At 41.1% G+C, this 23,422-nt stretch overlaps 1 protein-coding gene across 5 annotated transcripts in view; it reads right to left on the reverse strand.

The window, feature by feature from the left end:
• Utx (Utx histone demethylase) overlaps positions 1–23,422 on the reverse strand; it is a 102,297-nt gene that overhangs the window by 76,568 nt on the left and 2,307 nt on the right. For 2 of the 5 annotated variants that reach the window (XM_076783616.1, XM_076783617.1), the window contains exon 1: positions 4,329–5,318. The exons of 1 other annotated variant lie outside the window; for it this stretch is intronic. The gene's annotated coding sequence lies outside the window, so the exon portion shown is untranslated. Of the gene's footprint in view, positions 1–3,039; positions 3,204–4,328; positions 5,319–23,422 lie in introns of those variants that run through there. 2 more of the 5 variants (XM_076783618.1, XM_076783619.1) reach the window with 2 other exon arrangements.

Here is a 23,422-nt window from a genome sequence, read left to right on the forward strand (position 1 = left end):
GACAGAGAGAGACGCGTACTTGTGCCTAACTGTGCGTACGAACACATCCTTTCGACTCTCCCGGTCGTCTCCAGGCAGCGTCCACACAGTCCAATATGTGCGGGAAAACTAGTTTCGCGTGCAAATTACTCCTCTGGGATGTCGCGAAGGCGTTTGCGTTGCAAAACGTTCAAACTTGATCCCCATTCCGTAAGCGTACCGTTTTTATTCGTTCGCGCATTATCAGGTGTACCTGGCAACATAGTTGCTTATCTTCGAACTATATTACGGTGATTTTCAGAACAGCGTAACGAACGATCTCAGAACGTACATTTATGGTGCATACGTGTACCTATTTTATTACAAAAGTGTGAAATAACTTCGCTACATAAAGTCTGACAGACAATTATTTAAAACGTATTCAAAGTGATCGCTAATTTACTTTCTCGCACGCCACGTATTTCAACCCATCCTGTGCATTTATTGGTTAGTATATCACGCGTGTCAACAGTTTAATCGGTTTTGTTTATTTCGCGTGCAAGGGATCGCAGTGTACCGACGTAATTGCTCGACTCAACACAATGACAGAGTAATCATATTAACGAGAGCACGATTACGTGTACTAACGATTCTGGAGGGAATTAACGCTGAGGTTGAGACTTGCAGGTTGCAAATACCTTATCTGACATCCATGTTTAATCGATTGATACATACTAATTTATAACTAATCTGGAATTGCAACTTCTCTTTTCTAATTGAGGTATAAGAGCAATAAAGATACCCTTGAAACAAATTCAACTGTACAAATGACAGTGACTGTCACATAAAACTACAACTAGAGAACTATTTTTTAGAGTCTATTTTATTGATTTTTTGGCAAAACAATGCATCTAACAGTCAGAATGCTGCTAAATCAGCTAAATTCACTGGATTTCCAATGTTACCAATATTTTTACTGACAGCTAAGTTTCATACGCAACCTCAAATTTTATTTAATTTACTGAGTACTACTAAAGGTTTTTTTATATTGTTGTTGCGTATCAAATAAAGAAACATTACGCTATATGCCTCTATACGAGTTTCGATAATTTAGTACAATTTTCATGTTTTATTGAAAAAATATCGGCTGAACCGCTAGGTGTACGATTTTAAGTGACAGTCACTATATGTATGTAATCTAACAGCAATAGGAAGCGGAGAACTACTAACGTTTTATACAGAAACTCTTAATAAAAAATATAACATTGTGATATAATAATACAAAAATAAATTTTATTTTTTATCGACTGTACAGGCGTCTCATAGCAAGTAGCGTTAATTAAATTCCTGAGCATCTTTTTTTCTGGTATGAATACACAAGTGACTCATTGATCGTCGGATCTTTCGTCGAACTCGGGCCGGGAAGCAAGGGGCACTGATCTTCAACTCGTTCAACAACACTGTGGCATTGCCTGAATGCCATGGTCAGTGACCGTGAGATCAAGAATTTAAATTCTACGCTGTCTCGCCTACTCCTTCTTTTCCGTCGCATTGTCCAGAATTTTTTGACCGTACAAGATAAAAAGGAAACGAGAAAAAAAGACCGTTTTATAAATAACTCACGAGCATGCAACAGTATCGCACGATGCTAAAAATATTATATTCCCAACGAATACCGAAACTTCTTTTTTTAACAACGGAAATATGACTGGAATAAAAATGGACTGGTTTTGTAAAGAACTACGAGAACATCTTGTTCCTTCGAACGTGTCGCAAAATGTACTTTTCTTTCTAACGTCGTTTTTACACTTCACACGTTCGCGACGCATCCTAAGAAAACATTTCCATTTCCTCTATTCCCTATATCTCGTTACTTAAGGCATTTTCCATCCATCTGGTCCGCGCGATAGGAACTCCCTTCTCGTGTTCGTTACATTTCTTGCTTGTCGCGTGTGTGTGTGTGCCGTGGTGACTTGCTCTGCTTTGAAACTCGACACCTCTTTCGCTAAACACCGAGGACGTCCCGTACGTGGGCAACGTAAACACAGAAAAGCTTACGCAGGCAGACAAATGTACGCGATATACAAGCGGATACGCGTATCAACACTACAAGTGCAAAATGGACGACCCGCGTGAGGCATCACGGCCAACACTGTCCCTCGAAACTATTCGAAATGAAATGTTTCCTCGATATTCTGTTCTTATAATTACACGCGCATATCTTCCCCGTTAATCATTTCTACGTAATAGTAGTTTTTACTTTATTCATTCCCAAAGAATTGTTTGTTTCATAAGAGAAGTATAATCTACGTTTATGATTGTTGCACATATGAATGGAAATGATGAAAACATAGCAATACAAAAATTTGCATTTAAAAAAGAAGTTTATATTTGTTGAATAAAAATATTAAAGAGAGTTAAAACGCAATATTTTATACTTGAACGTAGAAGCTCGATTGAAAAACGCTTGAAACAATTTTAAGGGCGCGGTAATAACCGTAAATGCTCGCCGCTGAGAGTCGTAAACACGAGTAATTCAAATGCGATGAAAGAGTGTCATGTCGTATCGTCGTTTCGCCTCGAGGTTCATCGCTGCATTCCATTTCACACTGATATTACCAAGAGAATTGAATTGTTCCTTGCAACGGACTTATCAGGGACGGAGAAGATAACGGCAAAAAAAAGATAAATAAAGTAAATAAGGAAGCAATATAAAGTGTAAAACACGAATTCCTTGCATCTGTATTCGGCCATTTTGTTAATTCAAACGACTTTAATATATGTATTTGGCTAAGAATTTTCACGACGTAAGGGACTGAAACGAAAGTAACGATTCATCGATAGTTTTCTCATTTTAATTTATAGTGATATAGTGAGAATTTTCCAAGAACGATATTCAAGAAATAATCTTGAAAAAAGAACTGTTTTTTACGACCATTTAATCGTAAACAAAAAGAAACGAGACGTGTTAACACAGTCTTATCTGGCGACACAGTGTGTATTGTGAGTAATTTTGCTTTCACATAACAAATATTATCAAAGTTGTTGCAATGAAAATAAAAAATGTATTTGTTGGTTTACTTTTTTTTGAGGTTAACTCGATGTTCCACGAAGGTCACTGCGTTTATAATTCTTTTTACATATCGTATAAATGAAATACTGTTTATAAATAAAGCAACGATGCGCGTATGCTCGCACACAACGACCTAGTTTTTCACTTATTAACGATTCACGTTGAACAGCAGTTAGTCAGAGCACCGGTATTCTTCAACCTTTCACGCATTATCATCATCGAGCTTGGCATTTACGCGACTTGTTGCATTGACCTACTCAGACTACAACCGATTAATGCTACGTTATTGTTTCCACGTTCGCTAGCCTCCCATGACGCGCACGCACGGCGTTCCCGTGGTTTTAGTAAACTGTGATTTTGAGTTACGCTCGCCCGAGACTTTACTTTCAACGGGAATCAAGGCCCTCCCCGTCAAGGTCGCGAGAATAATCGACAACACGAGTCTCGATATGTCTCCTAAACACGTGACGGAAACACAGCTACGAAGCTTGTATATTCTCTGGGAAATATTTTCTACGTTATAGGAGAATTATCATCTATCGGTAAACGATTCAACGTCGATGTGAAAAAGCTATGCGGGTCAAGGTGATGGAGTAGGATGCCTAAACAGTTTTTAATACTAACGATCCACCATTCACGTACTCACAAAATGATCGGATATCACCTGCCACGATTGCGTTATTACCGTCGAATTTAACCGGAGATTAATGGCTACCGAAAAAGATTCCAAAAACTCCAAAGTTTATTTCAATGATTTATCGTTGAGTCTCACTCTTTACACTCAAAACACACGATATACGCTATTCAAATTGAATAGAAAAATATAAATAATTCCGTAATAAAAGACACATTAAATTATCATTATATTTTGTTTCGTGGTCGTAATTCCAATTGAACGTCCAAGGATGAAAGTATCGCTAAGAGCAGAAATTTTGATTTAAGAAAAAAAAAAAAAAAAAAAAAAAAAAAATGTATTCGTTGCAGACGGCGCTTGCTCGTTTAAGGGTCAAAGGACGAGTCTAGGGCGTATACGAAAGCGTCCCTGAAGCATCGATCGTGCCACTCGACAAAAATTTCACGCCCGGGTTTCGAAAATCGGGCGTGAATTTCGTTCCGGTCGCGTCGCGATGCGCCGATTAAAGAACGCGCGACAATCGATCTGTAAAAGTAAATGCCGCGGCACACGGTGGTCGGTAACAACGAGAAAAGCACGCTTCCTGTCGCGATAGACGTGCAAGCGTGCCAACCAAGAGACAAGTCGCGACGCGCACGCACCGTCAGTCAGCGGTTCGCTCACCATTTAAATCGCCCAAGGTCTGGTGGAATTTAAACCTCAATCAGCGCCAGGAAGACGCCGCATGTACACTGAAAAGGCCTGACGAACGGTTCGCTGGAGGCTCGTTGAAACGGGGAGAGAACGCTGGAGAACGAGAATATCACACACTGACGGTACACAAGTTCACCGACTTCCTCGTTGGGAATCGCGCACAGAATCCCAGACGTCGCTTTCGGTCACGACGTCGCACGCAACATATTACGATATATCTGTGTAACGCGCACTCGGGTAGAGCAGGCAGGAGAGGAACAAGGCCGTCGGACGCGCCAGGCCAGTAACGTGTCGATGCACACAAAACGAAGCTGACGAGACGTGGTTACACTGTTCGACACGAAGGGACGCGACCGGCCGTTCAGCGGCGAGAAACGGAGCACTTTGAACACAACGACGAGTCCCCGCGATGGTTCACCTCACTTCTTTCTCGGTGTGAAACGAACACTTACGGTTTCCTCCTTCCTCCGCGACACATTCGCTGACCGATCTGTGGCAATGACCACCGGGGCAACGATCCCCCGAAAACTCGTTGTCACTGTTCGAATCGCGATTCACACGCAAGATCGGACCCCCTTCTTGCAATCGCGGAGAAATTCTACTTTATATTAATATTAATGGCAGTGATTATAAGAGAGAGGAGAGGGTGCTACGGCACGGTAAAGTGCTGAAGAGCACCTCCCCCACTAAAGGCTCTCACGCAACTGACGCGACTGGCGCGAAGGGTACACGGGGATTAGGAGAGGACGAGGGAGGGGATACGCTCGAGGATCGCTTGGAGGGGAGAACGACGGTATATTACGGCAGAGGGACGCTCGGGGACGAGAACGAGGCGATAGGGGAATCGCGCATGCGTAGTGGCCCTGTTTTAGAACAGTACCGTGACACTCGTCGACAAGCCACCGCCCGATGCACCCACCCCGTGTGTCACGGTATGAACTACAGCTGTCTACGGTGTTTCGATAGCGTGCTTATCTGCCACGTTGCCTCGACCATCGCCGCTACGATGATTCTCTTCGATGCTCGACGCACTAAATTCACCTCGTCGTATTAGAAATTTAATACACATCAGAATAATTCATAACGCAATTACAAATGGCATGAGGTGCAACCAAAGAGGAAGCGATCGTTACTTTCGTAAATAGTTATCAAATACACTGGAGGGGTAGTATGTATATGTTACATTGCAAAGATTTCTTTGTTGTCGATCGATTATCATTTTTTCCAATAAACATTTACACTAATCATTTTAATCTTTTTAGAACGCTTTGTACTTAAGAATTTCAGATAAAAGAGTACACACGATTCGATGCATCGGCAGTTCTCGCGCGAAACGAGAAATGTCATTCCCAGAGCAGTTAACATATTATGCCGAATTACCACGACGCAGGCTTGCCTCTGCTAATCCGTTTCTCGCATGCTGATATCATTTCGCCTCTCTGTGCGAAAGAGAACGTCACACAAAGCCCAAGACCTACATATAAACGTGGCATAATAAGGCTTGCCAGAGTAATCACGCTTCGCACAACACACAACAAAATCACTTTTAATAAACGACGAGCGTATAGACGCCTGTAATTAAAATCGTCGTTATACAATTTATCTAACAAGAAACGGAAAATCTATAAAGTATACATTTTGTTTTGTTTTATTCCTCTTTGTTCTTCTACTAAAAATCCACTAGGGACCGATAATTTTCAGGTGGATCGAAGATAGGGATCGAAAGATCCACTATTAAAGAAGCAGTGATCGTTTTCGTCGAAGACACTTTGCCCCGAGCGATATACCCCGTTTCTTTTCTATTTTATACTTTAACCTTGCGAAAAGAGCAATTTCGACGCCCGGTTTCAATGTCGATAGATTTCAGCCCACATCAGTGGTATCCGAACAAAATAACATCCCTGAAAAAAAAAAATTTCTGCGCCCAAGATAAGTGGTAAGTGTTAAAAAACACTATACTCCAACAATTACTGAGTTTTTATGATCAATATAAATCTCCCATTAAAATTTTTCCCAGGGGTAGTCGTACACCCTGCATAAGAGATGTAAAAAAGGTAATTCTTAAAGCCATTTTAAAAAAATTCCACATTCCGTGCACTTTGTTCTTCTTTCTTTTTACACGATTATTCGTAACAGCAACACGAACGACAATAATTTGAATAACATACATACAGTCCGGCCTATTTCCATTAATTTCAAAATCGGTACGATCTTTGGCCTCTCATAAATGAAAATAAATCCTGCAAGAGAATCTATAATACATATTTTCCGAAGATAACTATTATTTTACATCGAAACATTGAGAGCTACTAGGAGATGGTTTATCCGAACTAAAGAAACACAAACTGTGGTGGGGATGATTTCGTTGCAACTATCCCTAACGCATATTGATGCAATAAGCGAGGTAGTATTGCATACAGCAATTTTCTCTTTCCCCAGCGAGAATACAAAAAATTAATATAGGAAAGAGTCGAATCGCGCAATGAAGTTTACCTTTTAACGATATCATTTTTATTTCGATGCAATGTTATCGTTTGCCGATATTATATTTGGCCACTTATTTAAAAAATGTTAATGTTGAAATATTCTATTTAAAAATCAAACCCAAATGCACATTACAAACGGAAGTTTAACAGGATTTTATTGAAATTCGAGGGCTAACGGAGAACAGAAGAACAAATGCACAGAACGAAGCAAATACATTGGTTGAAATAATTCTCGCGTGCGTATACACGAACGAGAGAACGAGTTTCAATAAGCACGGTACGTCGACGTCACGAAATTGCACGTCAGTTTTTGCGGCTAAGCGACTGCAAACTTTCCCATAAGGCACGTAGGTAAATAGGGCTTCGCCAACGGACCTCTTCGCGGCAGAGTTACTAAGAATCCAACTCTATTATTATGAGCATAATTGTCTGATTATACGTCTCCGATCTGGCACGGCTCTATAACGTAATTCTGTAGCGCTTCGCGAAGGCACGTGCTCGTCAAATTCTCCCCACAACTCCAAATATGTTCCTAAACATTGGCTCGTTGCAAGAATTCTTATGGATTTTAGTCTCGCGTAATGTTTGAATTAATCCAATCAATAAATAAATTTTAAATACTTCTAAGCTTTTATAAACAGATGTATACTGATATAACTTGAACTCTATATTCGTTGGACGTTAATAAATGTCAGTAAACTTTACGTAAATTAAGTATTAAAAAATTGCTCGTGAAGAATAATTAATACATTGCACGACACCATTAATACTTCAAAGAGCAACGATAAATGATGGATAATTGTTAGTCTCTGCCTAGAGCATGGTAAAAAATTAAACCGCTAAATGCAAATATTGCATAACGCGTAGGCAGACGCGAACGTTACTCGAGTCTTCGCGAGGATGTTGTTTCCTGCATTTGAAAAACTCTATTTAAAAGTCCTATTACCATTTCAAATGAGAAGGCGGAAACGGATACCATTCGTTATATATAGGCAAAACGTAAAGGAGGGCTGCAGCTGGAATCGGTAAATATAAATGTAGAAAGAAACTCCGAGTGGGTATGGATTCTTAGAGCGCAGTTCGAGTATCTCTAGAATGAGCAGACTTTAATATTTTTGGGGGTCATTCTTAACCCCCCCCCCCTCAAGTTACTCGAAAGGATTGAAATGGCTCAAAAGAATTCGATCGGATCATTTTTCCCAAGAATGAGCAGACTTACTTGATATTTTAGGGGTTCATTCTTAAACCCTCCAAAGGAAATTTCCCCCTTCAAGTCACTCGAAAGGATTGAAATGGCTTAAAAGAATTCGATCGGATCATTTCGGTTACTGAAACAATTCGCGTGGCTTAATTGTTTGGGCAGGCTCGCGCGAATGCGATAAAACAATCCCAGCGAAATGTATTTAGATGCATTGTAAACAGTAACCAGGGGGAAGAAATGGTTTCGCGAGTTTTGAGTACGCGGACAGCTCTAACAGAGCGCGAGAGGATAAGCGAGAGAAAACCTCTCGAGCGTCAAAAATCGTGTCGTCTTTGTTCAAACACACCGCGCCGCGCGGCTTCGCGTTTTCCCTTAACATTCGTTACTAAAATACACACGGCGCCACTTTCCTGTTTCGTTTTTCTCGTTTCACGTTCGCCCGCCATGGACAAAGAAACTTCGCCAGTGATTCTCAATTTTTTTTTTTATGTTATTTCTCTTTCCGTTTTCGAGGTGGAATCGCTCTCACGCACAGAGAAGGAAAAGCATCTGTCTGTTGGGACGCATATAGTTTGCGTCGGTGATCCTTAATACACTCTTATAAAGCGATCGACTTCGGGATTTTTTTCTATGACGTTGTACGCGTAAAACGTTCATTAGAATTCAGAAAAATAATCGTGAACCGATAATCTGCTATCTGAGAAAGTTCGAACACACGTAACGAGCCTTTGCCTTCGCGGCGAATGGAATATAGATAGATAACAACACGGCGAAGGTTAGTTGCATAAAAACGAGCACGGTTAACGCGGTTACTTCACTCTGAAGTAACGCTACGGCCATGACGCGGTTTCATAAATATAAACTTTATATGACCGGTTAATTAATCGAGGAAAAAATTGCGCGCGAAATCTCGCACGCGATATGGTACTCGCGCATAATTGCATATTTGCACAGGATTCGTCGTTTACGCTGCACCGTGGAAAAATTAAATTGTTCGTGGAATGGAAAAGGTACGGTGTGCTTAATAAGACATCCTTACTAAATATCTGAATGATATTACGATTGGAAAATGGATAGAATGGTCCTAGAAGCAAGTGGTGTGCAATTTTCAAGACACGCTAAGAAATATTAATATTATTAAATTCAAAGGACGAATATTGGAAGATTGAAAATTGTCATTTTACGAATATGAATTTCACCTGGTTAAATTTGGAACATCTTACCGATGAGGTATATTTTGGGAGCAGTATAGATTCCGAGGCATGTCAATTATTATTAATTTGACAAGTGACGGAAGGGTGGAAGAGTGGAGCGGACGAAGACGTAATAAATCCGTTTACGCTCGAGTCATAAATACCTGTCGCTTAATATGGTACAAAAATCTATAAGTGAACTAAGAAAATTTAATTTCCACTCGCGCTCGAATATTTATTTAGCGATTACTAATTTTTACTTTTGAACGAGTTTAATGCATCCTCTTATTTTTCTAAGTATTTTATTTGCTTTTCTTTTCTTTTTTAATATTATTAGCGAGCAAAAAAGATAATCTAAAATAACAGACGGGGTTCTCGATATGCTGCCAACGGTACCATCGAAACCGCGAAATAAGCGATTATTCGTCGGTGTAAGTATCCTATGTAAAGTAGAGCGAGATGAGTGCATTCGTCAGGATGGAAACGACCGAAAATTCCAGCCGAGAGGTTCGTTACCAAAATACACACAGCGTTGCCGTGCAATCTCGTTTTCTCAGTTCCTTCTTTCTTCCGAGCCGAGGGAGAGCGACTTTAAACCCAGATTTAATTATTCCCAACGAGGACGAACGCCATAGGCAGACGCGTCTCGAACCGGAGGATCGCTCGTTTCCCAGTTTCCCCGTTGGATTACGTATTTATTTGCCAACTGACCGTCCCTCGATCCTCCGGAAAAATTACGACGCACGAATCTTCAGAAATAATAGCCGATACGACGTAACGACGGTTAAAAACATTCGAATATCGCCAACCCCTCTCGCTTATCTGCTCTAATTCGCTTTTCTACGGAAACACTGTTACTTTCAGCGGAATCGATAAGTCAACCGGAATGGATCGGTTTCGTTCGAGCCGAGAATCGCATTATACAATGCAAACTGATCGATCGTGTTCACGGTGGCACTGGAGCGTTATGCCATGGACGAAAAAAACCAGAAATCGAACGAAATTTTTATCGTATAATCCCTTGCTAGTAATATTATTGACCTTATTTATCTCCAAAATATCTAACACGTGGGCTGAGGAAGGCACCGGAAATGGAAGCTCTTGAACGAGTCATACTTCAAATCGTAGGTCTCGACGAATCCTTTATATGGCTACGCTCTTTCGACGAAGCCAAAGGTCAACATTCAACGCCAAAATTGATCACTAATATTTATTACGCTCGAAAAATGTTTTAAGCAATTCTTTGATTCGTCAAAAACTGTGATTTCTTTCGTGAAACGTTATCGTCGATCGATGAATTAAGACAACGTGATGCTTTATTCGGACATCGAAGCAACACAATTTACTCGAATACAGTCGAACCATACTCGAGCGTTAATTAGTTCCTTTCAGAGCACTCAACAAAAATTCATTAAGCTACCCTAACGAGATACGGACCGTCTTTTCACAGTCCGATCCGCGGGAACTTTTTAAGGATGGCACCAGAAGAACATGGCCGGTTACTTAGCCTAAGTGGCGAGTACGAGCACGTTAGGCCGGTCTTATCAGATGCCAGGCCACGTGGCTGTAACACGCACCCCGTTTTACCACGTGTTCGTGAGATGCCTACGTTTCTCTCGCAACGGTGCCGGTGCCAACTTACTTTCACGACATCTATTACAAATGGATGCATATAAATCGCCCAGCATGGTTTCATAGTTCGTTCGGGAAACGCGGCGGATCTAGGCTGGAATAGTTGGCCGTTGCTCGAATATTACTTATTCGCGCGGCATATGAATTTTAACGAGAAACATTGTACATAAGGTGACCGGTTAAGTTCCGATCGACTGAATTTCTGAATCGACCGATTTCTATAAAAAATTAACTTGGCAGAAACGAATCGAGAAAATTAAGTTTCATTTACGAATCTTTCGACTAAAATGAAATAGCGCCTTAAAAAAAAAAATAAACACCCTGTACTTCGACTCGTAGGGTTTATTTAAGGGATTAGGGAACTCTAGCGGTATGGAAAACAAGGCAATTTTTTAAGCTACAATGAAGAAAAAATAAGCAGTCAATTATCCTGAGACTTTGCACTGTATTTAGGTATAACAAATATTGAAAAAAACCCTTGGCAATGTTTAAAAAATATTTATAATTAAGCCTACACAGCGCCATGTTCCCGAGCCACTTAATTTTTTGATGCCTGACTGGTGTGCAGGATTATGGTAAAATGATTGTCGAAATATTCTTCAAAATTTTAGAGTTACCTAACCCCTTAATGTTTCCTAAAGAGAGTCGTGGTACTTAACGACCGAAACGTCGCTGGTTAAATAAACTGCACAGTTATCGATGGCTCGTTAACAATACTCGAAGGAGTCTTTTAAAGCGAGTGCCGCATGGCGCGCATGCGCGGTTGATCGTCGGATAATTTGCTGCTTACGAAAGTGTATTTATCGAATATGCTCTTCGCGAGGAATTCGATTTATTCGCTGGTCGCGAGGCGCGCTCGCGCTAACCGCCTGGAAATCTTTGTCCTCCATTTGGAACGGGCGCATAACTGATTTCTTTGGGCGCGAGCGAATAACGTTCGCATAGGAGTCACTGACTCCCAGATGTAACGTCGCGACGACTAATTTTAACTTCCTCGGTGGCTAAATGAATAAAAACAGACCGATCGTGATGCGTTTCGCCCGAAATAAAAGCGATTTTTTACAACAGTTACCGTACGAATCCAGACGATACACTCGCGCGCGTTTTCGCGGGAGAATTTCTATTGCAAGGCAACGTGGAACGAGTGACCCAGTATATCAAATATCAAACTGCTTCTATCTTACGATATTACAATTTCATTTTTTGTTCACGAAGACTTTAAGTTCCCTTTTTAATAAATTCTTTTGGAATATTAAACATAATACGATAATTTTATAATGCGAATTAAATTCAATCACCGGTTGCTGTGGCTCGGCGGTAATAATCTCGCAACGCGGATTATGTATATTTGCCGAAGAAAAATGCGAGTATTTACGATCAACGCAGCAAATTACCTGCGACATAACAACGTCACCTACATTTGCGTTTAATAGTGGTCGTGTATTAAGCAATAAAGGTCACGCAGGGGCTCTCGAGAACGATTCGTCGCAATCAACGTACCACATTATCCCTTATCTCCACCCCGGGTTGTTGTTATTCGCTCGTAATCCAGAGCGTAACGCAACTTTGTTAGTGTTTCGAGTTTTCTTCTATTTTCGTTATGTTTCTCGAGGTGTCCCACCACCTACGTGCAAAGTTTAAAAACGTTGTTCCTATTTTTACCGCTGGAGATTGGGACAATAGCTCCCTCTGGCATAATAACAACAGGAAAACAAATAAAAAGGAAACCATAGATGGTAATTACTAGATACAGACTATACGAGAAAAGATCAAAAAATTGAACGTTAAATATCTTTGTAAATAATAAGCACTGACAAGAAAGCTCGGATATGTGTTTGCTTATTTTTGTTTTAGAATTATGGTCCGACAGTCTATGGTCTTAAAGTCGCGTAGAAAATCTACTCGTCGCATGGTTTCTCTCTCGAGCAGGACCGTGTACAGTCTGCAACCCGGAAAACGTTAGGCGATTCGCCATTGGATCTTTTTTCGTGTTGCAACGCTCGACCTGCACGCTCTCTAGCTCCGTTGAGAAAATATACACGGTGAGTAACGCAATCTGATCGGGTTATGTCCCTTTTACGGTTGACAATAGAAAAAGGTGGCGGACGAAGAAGTTGAACAGTTTAATAATGTCTATGACATTACGTTTCTCGCAGGTGCAACTTCGTCCTTTAAAAGGAAAGTGCAAGTGCACTTTGCAGGTGCAAGGTGCACCTGCGATAAAAGTAATGCCATAGGTAGTTTGGCATTATTAAACTGTTCAACTTTTTCCCTCTATTACATTTCCTATTATGAACCGTAAAGGAGTTATGACTCGATCAAACTGCGTGACTGGCAACTACATTTGCGCTCTTTGTCTCTGAATCACAGCTCAAAACAGACCATACGCGTTACAACTTCCCGTACAAGAAACGTTACAAGAAGTATCAACGACGATCGTATAACTTACGCACGAGAGCCATTCGATCGGTGAAGAGACAAACTGGCTAAAATAATGGAGCTAAAAATATTGCATTTACATACGTTTAAGTCTGCTTAATGTCGTTTACGTTTAGCTAGTCGCTTGTAATAACCTCTGGGGAATCTCTTGCAATGTGCTAGCAATAGTGTGCTAAAATTACAGATCAGATAAAACGTTGGGTGTAAGATGCAAACGTCAATTTCAACCTTCAAAATAGGGACTAAATTCTTGTAATTTTATATTACAAGTACGAGAATTGTTTGTTGAATTCATCCTCGTGAAAAATGTTTCCAACGAGTTTAGCTATGAACGTACCCTTCGTTGAGTTTTCTCTTACTCCTCCAAACTTAATTTATTCGAAACTGTCGAAAATTATCGATGTCGGCGAGTGCCGATAGTTTTTCACCTCTGGGTAGAGAAGCAGCCACCGAATGCGACGGTTCGTCGGATCGAACGGCGTGTTGGTCCGATTCGACGGGCCAAACAGCACCGCGATTCGAGCGAACCGAGGGAAGCCGAGACGCGCCGAACGCATCCGAGGCGGGCAAACGCGGGAGAAGGAAGACTCGTTCCCCCAGGGCCGAACACGGACGAAACGACAAGCAACGAAGGAACTATGGTCGTGGACTCGCAGGTCCGCGGGTCGTGTCTTTCCTCGTCGGTGTATTGAACTTGGTCTGGGGGGTCATTCAACTCCGCGGAGTGCCGTGCCGTCCCTGGTGACGTCACGTGACTCGCCGTCTCCGCCGTTGCCGAAGAGCGGAGGCAGGCGATGACGTGTCGCGTGGCCATTGGTCGGAACCTCGCCCCGCTACCCAATGACGTCACAGCTCGCGGAGGCGCGGACCCGTACAGGGCGCTGCCACCACGAGTCACGACGTCACGAGTACCAATGCCGATAAACTCGATGTGTTCCGCGCAGTATGCATAAACACGTGTGTGTTCTGTCTTGAAACAATAGGAACGCTCAGATAACGTATCGTTCTTTCCTTTTCATCGAATCTCTTTCAGAATACACGAACGAATGCGATGGCTAAGTTTCGGTGACTGATTAAACTAACGTCGCGTAGCAGATTTTTCCTTCCGATTCGGGAAAAGCGATAACGTCGTCGGGTCGGGCGACATCGCGTCTTGTTTACAATTTCCGCGTTCTTTATTCCGTATCTTGCAACGGAGGCGCACCGTTACGAGGGAAATTGATTCACCGAACGACGCTCACGTGCGCTTAAAAATAGTCGCACGTGTGCGTCGATACGCTCGTGAACAGACATGCGTTCATCGTTTCGAATTAGACGCTGTTACAGTAAGTCCTTCGCTTGCACGGTTAAGAGGGGATGCCCATTAGAATGACGATTATTTAGCTAACTATTAAAATTTACTTTAACAACAAGCGTAATGAATATAATTGTAAACCTTTTTAGTAATAATTACTGGCTTTTAGTAACTATTTCGAGCGTGACTATTGTTCCAACTAGAACAAACTATAGTCGAGCATGTATCGCAAACTTTATATGGAATCTATCGATAAAGAATTTAATTTTTTTAACGTTTCTAATGCGAATTCCATTTTAATTCATTCTGGAATATTTCACCCATGCAAAATATCTACAAGAGCATAAATGGGGGCGGAAACGCGTATCTACGATTTGCGTAACTCAAGGTCAGGCTGTAATTAGAAATAGAACGATGCAAAAGGCCAAGTATTGTCCTGCGAACTAAACGTAGCATCAGCAACCTTGATTACTTCCGTTCCGATAAACTACGCGACCTACAAATACTATAAAACCCCAATTCAAAGCACACGACACAGTTGGAAAAGTTGGAATCACAGATACACTCATTGGATCACCGATCCTAAAGAAAAAATTATAGAAAATACATAAAAAATGTTATCCCACATCTTGGGCGTGTTTTTGCTTCTACGATTCAACATTCTGCACACACGGTACCAAGAATCAGAAGGTTACGGACCAGTTTTCTTCCCGATATAATAGTCCAGTCCTAGTCCAGGGGCGTTCGAACAATGGTGAACCGCGAATCTTTCGTCGGTTTCACCAAGACCACGAGGGAGAGAACTCGTTTCGCGACGATTATGAATGCCGCACCTGCCACGCGTGGTACGCTACCTCCTCACGCAACGGTCCGGCTATAAATAATGATTGCGAATTAATTTTAGCGATGTAACGCGCGGAGGAGGAGACAGAAGAAGAAGGATCGCTGCAGAAACAACGGTCGAAGAGGAGAAGGAGGAGGAGGAGGAGGAGGAGGGGGGAGGTGGCGGAGAAAGCAGGAAGAGACGGAAACGGAGAAATAAAGGACAACGGAGGAGAGGGGTAAAAGGAGAAAGGGGGCGAACAGAATCCGCTAGCAAGACGAGGTGTGCTTCCTCGAGGAACTGATGCCTGAACGGACAGAGGGTTAACGTTTGGTGGGTTGGTTAACTGTCCGGTTAGATGGCCGAGTGGCTGTGGCTCTGGGTATACTCTTGCCCGGTTCGTTCGTCGGGTTAGCTGGCTCGCTGGTTGCTTGTTCGCTGCCAGAGTTTGTTGACTCTCGGTTTCAGCACGCCGGCTGACCATGACCTCGCCGAACGATCCGCGAAGTAATACCGAGACGACTCCCTGCCGCCCGCTGTCGACGTCGTTGTCCTCGTTGTCCCGCCGGGCTCCTACGGTAACGCTTGCATATACGCGGAGTAAGCAGCACCGAAGGTGCACCGGTCGTTGCACAATCCACCTGACGCTTTGTCGGTGACCGGGGTTACCGGCTCCCTCGAAACCCGCTCGCTGAGGAATTCCAATTTCGCGCAAATACAGGAGGTACATTTCCCGCTCTATACGGAGGATCTTTCGTTCGTGTATTTTTCTAATTAAAATAATTATAACAAAATTTTGATCGGTGAAACGTGAATCTCGAAGCACTTTGCACCGTAGATCATCGAGCTTGTTTTCAAAGCCATTACCAGATAAAAATAGAACGAATCTCCACCGACGCTTTCGCTATCCGCGAGCAGTAACAACTTGAAACTATCTTTTTCGTAGTTGCTTTTGTCGGAAATGTTGAATAAATGAGACAGAGACGAGAAATGAATTTAAAAGATGAATCGTGGATCAGTGATTCCAAATTAAGCAGATGAATCAGACTCGAGCGCGAAACACGAAAGTGCAGACAACAATTTGCGCGACTGATTTCGCGCGCACCGAAATTACGCGTATGAGTTATCGGACCATAACGCACCTCATTAGGATGCAATCCAATTTCAGGCGGCGTAATGAGAAAAGTCGAAACGACGATAAATGTTCATCGGACGGCGTTAGACCTATACTTATACCGTGCAAGAAAATTATGAAAAACATTTATTCGATGGAAGAACAGTAGGTAAAATTTAAAAGGGAACAGAATCGTTTGGTGCAAAATATTCTAAGAGTTTCGGCTACTAGCTGAGACGTGGACCAACAAATGTTTCTTAATTGATTTCAATATCACGTGAAACCTATTTTCATCTGAATTAAAAATAATTTGTCATACCCTATCTGATGCTATATCCGAGGCTGGCTCGTCTAGAAATTTTCAACGAGCACAGACTCTCGTTAAAAGACTGGCATGATTCACGGAACATTATGAAAGTCTTGCGCGGATAATCAGCAAAATCGTACATAAGATACGACGCAGTGATTCAACGTATCTGTGTGTTCGATCGAATCGGTTACGGCTGCTTGGCTCTCGACATAAAAACGACTGCAACTAGGAAACAAAGCGAAACAAGATAAACGTTTATACGAACTATTTCGTTATTCTTGCGCGATGATGAAGCTATGCTCGTTCTTCGCGCCGCGTACGAGACTCTCGCAACTTTCCAATGTACCATAATCTTTTAACGACGCGTTGCAAGTTTCGAGCGGGTCATCGACAATTTCTAAATAGACTTTCTGCAGAAGTTTGAACAACCTTACGTTCGTAATTTCGAAGAATTTCAGATCAGCTACCGATAGCTCTCAATCTATTCACAGTTAAGTTCGTAACTATGGTCTAGTAACGGGAGTTGCGTGAATGGGAAGGATGATGTCGTACGCGTCGTGATTAATTGCAGCCGAAGGAATCTCTCGTACGTCGCGTTGAAGTTCGCGAAACGAGAGAAAGAAAGGGAGAAAGGGATCGATGATCGTCGGGCTTGCGTGGAAAAAATATTAATCTCGGGAAGCGTATCTGGGCCAGGGAGTATCGATCGTACAATTTGGGTCAGAGCTTGCATGCACCTTACGGTGCACGTACGCGGCAGGGTGCAGTCCGAGTGCAGCCGTATCGTTTGAGCGACGACGTACACGTGTGTGCTCGGGGCTCGTGAAAAGTCTCACGCGCAAGGTGCCTACCTGGAAACTTACAACCGATCCGATAAGGGCGAATAAATGCGTACCGCCGACTGCTAAGGGACTACTTCCTTAGTTTAATTCCCCCCAGGGCTTGAATGCACGGCCAACGGGGGAAGATAAGTATTCAAATTAATTGACCCTTGTCGTCTCTGAATTTTATGCCCGCACATTAGTTCCTTTCGATTTCATTAAACGTTTGTGGAACACTGAAACCGTGTTATCGACGGCGTAACCGTATCCGCTTGTTCTATGCGTGACTTCAGGGTCTTGTGTTCCGAGGAAACTGTCGGAACGTACGGTGGGCCTCGAGCTAAATTTCATTCGAATAATGAATAACCAACAGTACCAATTAATTATTAATGTCGTTCATTTTTTCTCTTTTGCACGTTAAAAATTTCTACTATTAATAAAGAGAAATTTTTATATTTATCAGCTTTGTTATTATTTGGAAGTACATTAACCCCTTAACGCTCATATTTTTCGGGTTAACCAAGAATGATCAGTTTTCTTTATTACATTTGTTTCTAAAAATGCGGTTTTTGTTACTTACAATGTTCTATCCAACGTATAATTTGAAAGAAAACAAATATTATCATCCCTTAAACCATTAGATTAAACAAATATCGTTTTTCAAAGCAGTCAGATTCGGGCATGGACGTTAGGGGGTTAAGGTGCTAACTTTAGGAACAAAATCCCATTTCTTAGCAATAAGACATATTCCCTAAACAATGTCATCCGACATCCGATAACTATACGCCTGCAAGTCGCCAGCCATCGTTCAGCGCCCGACCATGAGGATGCGTGGCTTGTGTCAAGGATCTATTCAGCCCTTGACCCAGCCATAAACCTTCAGAAAGCGAAATAGCGTCGTACTAACTGCCTTCGAACCATCCACACAATGCGTAATTTCTTTAGTTTTTACGAGCAATTCTCGCACGGTAGTTTATTCTTAGTTATGCCAACGTAAGAAACCCACTTTATGTATAACGACAAAATTCTAAACAAAAATCTTGAAAATTAACGAAGCTAAATGTCAAAGATATTACATGAGCTCACGATTAAAGTAAATTCACAACTAGCTAATTAAGTAACATTTTCTAAAGGTACAAATAATTGATATACGTAGATTGGAGCATAATATAAAATTTTATGTAATACGTACATTAAACTAAAACGTCGTCTCAATGAAAAATAAATGACTATGAAAATTGCCCATAAAACCAAACAAATTAATCCTACCTATACAGAGTGTTCGGCCACCCCTGGGAAAAATTCTAATGGGGGATTCTAGAGACCAAAATAAGACGAAAATCAAGAATACCAATTTGTCGATGGAGGCTTCGTTAAAAAGTTATTAACCTTTAAAGTTCCGTCCGTATTGAATTTTTTTCTCGAAAATGCGCAAGATTTCGGGGGTATGTGTAATAACAAAAAATGATTGTAATTGGCCCCCGCAATCGGAAATAATTTTTTTAGAACGATTTGAGAAATTTTTTTTTCGCCGAAATATTTCAGCGCCTATCCGATTTTTTTTCTCGAAAGTGGATAAGATTTCGAAGGTATGTGTATTCACCAAAAATGATTGTAATTGACCCTCGCAACCGAAAATAATTTTTCAGGGACGATTTGAAATTGCTGAATTTAATTGTTAATAACTTTTTAACGAAGCCTCCATCAAGAAATTGGCATTCTTGATTTCCGTCTTATTTTGGTCTCTAAAATACCCTATTTAATTTTTCCCAGGGGTGGTCGAACACCCTGTATAGATCTACACGGAGTAAAAACATCAAAACTATGTATTTCATGCTTAATTTATCCTCGGTACGTTGATGATAACAAGTACGTAACTATCTATTCGCGTAGTGAAAGAGGCTTAAACTAAAAATAATGTTTAGAATCGCGTGGAAAATGAAACCGTAAGCGTACGAGCATTTTCCTTTTTCGGTAATAAGAATCGATTGTTTGAAACGCGCTTTGGTTAGGCTACGCGAGCAATGGACGTCGGTACAGCAGCCGGGACATTTGTCCGCCATGGCAGAGTGCCGTTGAGTCACGTGCAACGCATAGAGATGCGTTACAGACGATCGATTTTACTGCCTCTCCTTCTACACACGTGTTCAGCCATGTACAGCCACACATCGAATTAAAAATCGTAACAAATCGTACCCTGTGGATGCTTTGCGTGAAAATTTCGCAAAATTTATAGGTTATGAATAATACATACGTAGTAACTTAAAATAATGCTTCTGGCGAACGATGCAATTAAAATGATCTTTGGGACTTTAGGAGCACTTGAGCGATGCAAATACGTTTTCAATCCCTTTTGCTTTTCGTCCCGGAACTACCAGTTGGACTTATCAGTAAAGTTTTATCCGGGGAAGATAACGTTTCAAACGGGAATAGCTACATGTCCATTTCCTATATACGGAATAACTGGTCAAACGGACCCTATAGCCACCTAGTGGCGGATATTTAAAATACTTTTCAATCAAGTTAGACACAAAAGACTTTTGTCAAGTGTCAGTTACGATTTGCAACGGTGCATAATTGAATCGCAGATAAAATCTTGCAGTCGGTTAATTAATTAGCATAAGATAAAAATTCGAAAACTAAAGTAGTGCAAAAATTATAGGTTATGTATTACGCGCGACTAAATACGTTACTCTCGCTTTCGCGACTAACGGTGGGTCGACGGATTCTAATTTACGAATGAGTTTATCAATGAAACGTAAAGGGAAGTTGGTTTTTATTCGCTGCTCGTGAATAAAATTTGCCCGACTCTGTCGTCAGCACATACGAAACAAGAGGGTCGATATCGTAAAATAGTAGCGGGTATAGAGTCGACGACTGCATAATACCGTGGGCGCTATAAATATTGCAGACACCGATACAATAGACAATACGCGAACCGTGCACGTACGAGAGATTACAAACTGACGAGTCACGCGTCATGTGAATCACCCTTAGGGAGATTCGTCTCCATTCAACGCTAGGAGGGTGCAGGGAGTGAAAAAGTTGGCGTAAAAAGGTTCGCTGGCCGAAGGAAGGGGTTGCTGCAAGCTCCCTTTCAATCGAAAATCGTCGAAATAGGGAATACTCGAAAAATTTCAATTCCAATCTGCCTCCGGTAAACCTAACCTAACCCTGTTGTTTTTCACGGGACTATACGAGCCGAAATAAAATGTAAATTATGTCGCGTATGGTCTCATTATTGCAATTTCATTATTACCTAACCCAGATCTAACCCGTTAGGTTTCGATTATGCTTCCAAGAGCTGCTATTATTTTTCCACGCGCTCCTACGAGGTTCGAACGTAATCTGTTAAGTTCTATTTATAAGCGTTGCTTTTGTTTTTTCAAAGTACACTTGTATGCAATTCGAATATATCCCGCCAGGTTTAGATATCAGTCGCGATACGGCTTCGATCCTATCGCTACGTGTGACTAGGAAACAAAGAAAATAACTTCACGGTACAGAAACGATAATATTCATTTCACCGTCGATACTTCAGCGAGTAGCGTGTCACGAACCATTTTCTCTTTGTAATTTCTGTTATCGACGAACCGTAGCTCTCTATTCGTATAATTATCGCGATCGCAGCGCGATGCCGTACACTACAATGAACTAACCTATCACGCGAATGCAATTAATATAACAATTTCTTTCAGTTTTTTGATTACGAAAAAAGAAACGAACAAGTGTTTCAACGTGCAATCGATCTAAATACTGATGTTTCCCGTGAACCGTTAGATCGATGCTTTCTTCGTCCCTTGTTAGATTTGCCACGTGCAACGTAAAAAATTATTTTGCATACAACGCTGGTTCCCAAGGGGATCGCAGAGTTTTCTAAGGGGGGCACGATGAGCTTTTATACTGAATTAAACTACGCTCGATTATACTATAATTATTTATATTCTTTTAGACCAAAGATCCTTTCAACGTGATTCGTAATACAATTTTTGTCACGTTACAACGACAAAATGCAAGACTGCCAACTGTATAGCAGTATCGAGCGACCCGTTCCAGTTTCTTCAGTTGTTGAACACGACTTCGCGGTTTCATTTACTGTTGCATTTCTACGGTAAACGGAAGCAAAGAAAAAAAAAAAAAAAAAAAAAAAAATAGAGAATAAACGCGAGAAAGAAAAATGCACAACGACCTGAAAAATGTACTTGCACTTCTACAGAAACTTGTAATTTTTCTTCTATTTGGAAAATATAAATATTTACAGCGTGTATAATTTGCTCGTGATGCACGGGATGGAGATAAAAATAAATATTTCAAGTAAATGTAGATCACGGAAGATTTTAATTTTCACAAGTACGAATTCATTAATACCAACGAAGCAAAAGATATACACGCCTGTCGTTTTATTCGAATGATCTATATCAAATAATTGCTGTTACGTACTTTCTACTAAGCACACCTGAACGAACGCTTTGTAATCCAATATATCCAAGGAAACCGCCTCTCGCATCCGCAAAGAGACGATTTTCCATTCAATTTCATCCACTGAATAAGTCTGCGGTTTATCGACCAAGATAAAGACGAAAGGCATTCTACCTTTCACGTCACCGTCCTCTAATTGTCTTTTACTTCTAGACGACAACACAAAGAAACAACACCACAATCAACATCCCTGCCATTGTTGAGTCGATATCGATTTATTATCTAACGTTTATCGAGAAAAAAAGAACGATACAATCGATAATTCGCGAAGCAAGTTTATTAATATCTGAAACATTAAATCACTAGAATCGCTTTAAGAAAATGATCTAGTTACTTTGACGCTTTACGGTTACCGGCCGATTACGCATAACCTATACAAAATACAAGATTCTTACTGAACGTACCTATTACTGGATATTCAGTCCCGCGTGATGGAATAACAAAACACGCTTTGAGAAATGTTCGCTTGGGAGGGGAATCCTAAAGACGTCAATCGAAGAAATTGATAACGGTTTCGTGGTATCGTGGTTGTATACAGAGAATGCCGAAAGATCGAAAGGGAGTTCTCTGCGAGGTTTGTTCCACGGAAATCTTGCTCCATCCAAGTTAAGGAGGGTTGAACAGGAAATCGATATTCCCATTTCTGACCGTCTATAAAGCCGATTGTCTGACAGGAAACGTCAAGTCAACAGTAACAATATCTGTCACGTATTTACGTCGAATCGCGTAGCCAGATAAATACAACACTGAATAAATTATTAATTGTTTTGCAAAGAAAATTGTATCATGGTCGACACGATAACAGAGTATCGTTAAAACCAAACAAAAGTAACCGATACGTTTAGAAATTAAATATACAAATCGAACAAAAGAATTACACAAACAAATCGATAACACATTCTAGGGATATTTTTGTTTTAATGAGATTTAACGAAAATTCAATTAAAATTTGAGCTACGCTATTTTATATGTTTAACAAAGCTCTTGTTCCAACGTTACAATGATATTGTTAGAATATGACGACCGAACGTTTGACCTGGTCACTGACACGATGCTAATCGAGAATAACGAACATAACCGCGTTAAGTGATATTTGGCGATACTATGGAACTAGGACTATTTCAAAGTACCTAATAAAGAATGAATAGAAACGTTCCGATTTCTGAAATCGCGGCAGCTAAATATTATATTATTCGCGCGCGATCGTACGTAACGAAATTCGAGCACATCTGTACATCACTGACGTTGATTAAGGTTAAATTAGATTTACCG

The sequence above is a fragment of the Colletes latitarsis genome, chromosome 2 (assembly GCF_051014445.1).
Source record: "Colletes latitarsis isolate SP2378_abdomen chromosome 2, iyColLati1, whole genome shotgun sequence".
Lineage (NCBI taxonomy): Eukaryota > Metazoa > Arthropoda > Insecta > Hymenoptera > Colletidae > Colletes > Colletes latitarsis.